The 2,485-nt window shown below is 28.8% G+C and overlaps 1 protein-coding gene across 1 annotated transcript in view; it reads left to right on the top strand.

Moving 5' to 3' along the window:
• Window positions 1–2,485, top strand: part of LOC106792534 (Down syndrome cell adhesion molecule-like protein Dscam2) — a gene marked incomplete at its 5' end in the record, with an annotated part of 55,631 nt that overhangs the window by 14,928 nt on the left and 38,218 nt on the right. The window lies entirely within an intron of this gene.

Below are 2,485 nucleotides of genomic sequence, written 5' to 3'. Positions count from 1 at the left end.
TAACATTAATTGTTAATATAACAAAACGAGAATGGGGTACCAAACAAAATTCAAATGAAACTTACCTTAACTTAATATAAAATGAATAGGAATAGTTTTGAGTTTATATCATCGAAATGGTTCATGTGTATACACAGTTGTTACAAAATTTTCAAAATCCAATATCCAATGTAAACTTAAAATTCTTATATTTTATTAAACGATCGTACGTTCATCGATTTACAAACACACATACGATTGAACAGTTTTCAGTTGCTAAAGAAGTCCCAATAAAAAGGAACGAAACGTTCAATCAATTAATCAAAACTAAATTCTAGTTCTTTTTAATGTCCAAATTCCCTATATATGATGATACTTATTTATTCATAATTTTTCAAAGATTTTTTTTTCTATAATTCGTACAATTAAATCGAAAATAATAATCGTATAATATCAAATCATTACGATAAATCCTAAACATTATTATTATTTAATATAATCAAGATTTGTTTCTTATCCAAAATTGTTTAATATTATTACTAAGTTTACTTCTTAGGGATGTTATTTTTTGGACAGGTTTAAATCAAATGAACACTATACTTATCCGTTGAACGTTTCGTCTCTATTTGAGACTTCCTCAGCAACTAAAATTTTTTTTTATTTATTTATTATTTATTATTTTTTTTTATTTATTTTATTATTGCTTATAAAAATACAAAAAATTTACAGTTAATAGCGTTATTTTACCATGATAGTTATGTTCATAAATCAATATAACATCATTTTTATTACAGTCATACGTTTTCACTATCTTATATATAGATTAATAATATATAATATTATCTTATTATTATTATTATTATTATTATTACTTGCCGATTAGATGTATATCAAATATACAAACATTCCTTTTAAAATAAACGTCAATTATCAACGAATAGAGAAACAGGAAAGTATTTACCACAACATTGTTATTGTATTCTCGTAATAAGAAACCCTAGAAACCCAAAGTTTCTGAAGATCCCATTATGTGTACTGTACAAGGCAAACCCATAGAAAGAGAACGTGACTATGGGGCGTGATGAAGAGGAAAATGAAAAAGAAAGCCAAGAATGAAGGTGAAGAAGTAAAGGGGGTGTGTAAAGGAATTGAAGAAGGGTAGGAAGAAAGCCTATTGGTATCAGTAGAATCGTATTTTCATTTAAGAGGAGTCTAATTTTCTATCCAAGCAAATACCAAAAGATGAAACGTTTGAAAACCCGTTAAATTCTATCGAAGGAAGTTCGATATTCGTGAGCAAAGGTGGATTGATGGTGGTAGTGATGGTATTTACGATAGTGGGTGAACATTTGGGGTGTTTAGATGTTTGCAAGAGAGTAGTAGTATTCAGCAACATCAGCAGAAACACCAGAAAACAGAGTAGAATGAGAAGACAAAACTTTGTCCGGTTGAGTTAACCAATGAGTAGCCATTTAAAAGGGATGATTTTACTCTGAGCTGACTGGTATTACACTGACCACAAGGTAGACTGGTAACCCCACCTTTAAATAAGCACCCTTTCAATTAGAAATGTTTCGAAATCAATGCGTATATAACCTTTTTCCCCACCCACCCCCACCCCCCTCGTTCGCGTTTATTCGATACCAAACTTCTATGGGTTGGTAGGAGTAAGAAGGGAAGGGGCTTGTTGAACTTATATTGTCCCCCACTTACTACGAATAAACGAAAAAGTTAAAACAAAAACATAAAAAAGTAAATTAGAAATAAACTAAAGAGCTAACCCCTCGCACGTTCGAATCTTTGCACTAATTTTTTTTATTTCTTTACTTTTTTTTTCTCTTTTCTTATTTTATCCCTTTCTTCTTTACTTACTTTAAACTGAATTTATAGCGGTCGATAGCATAAAAAATAAAAGAAAAGAGAATACCTTTTTATTACGAGCGAGACAAATTCTCTGTTACTCGGTGGATAATATTTGTGAGAAACAAAAATAGTGGGGAACAAAAAACAATCAAACGGAGGCTAGTGTTCTAGGATAAATTATAACTTCTCTTTCTAGCTATTCATTTTTTTATTTTTTTTTTTTTTTATTTATTTATATACTCGCTGGAGGAGAATATTTATTTTGTATTTTTATGTACGCGACCCACGTGTGTGTACACGCGATAATACTTTTATTGTATATAAAAATATGTACGCGTGATCAATAAGATAAGAGAAAAAAAAAAAGGGAGCAAAATTAAAAGCACGAAATCAATAATATATATTTCATGTATATACAAAAATATTCGTTTGTTTTATCATAAGTATCATATACGTATATAACCATATTTTTTATTTATTTGTTCTTTTCGTTTGGTTGCTTAGTTTTCTTATTATTATATAAATGTATCGGTTTTATTTTTTTAAAAGGAGGAATATAAATGACGCGATATCACGCGTCGACTAAATGAATTATTGAGATAGATTTTAATGAAACTTATATTAAATTAAAGTACACTCTTTT

This window comes from Polistes canadensis, unplaced genomic scaffold, assembly GCF_001313835.1.
Source record: "Polistes canadensis isolate GaletaPanama2010 unplaced genomic scaffold, ASM131383v1 scaffold_465, whole genome shotgun sequence".
NCBI lineage: Eukaryota > Metazoa > Arthropoda > Insecta > Hymenoptera > Vespidae > Polistes > Polistes canadensis.
Note: the sequence above shows the minus strand (reverse complement) of the source record. Positions and strands in the feature narration are given on the sequence as shown.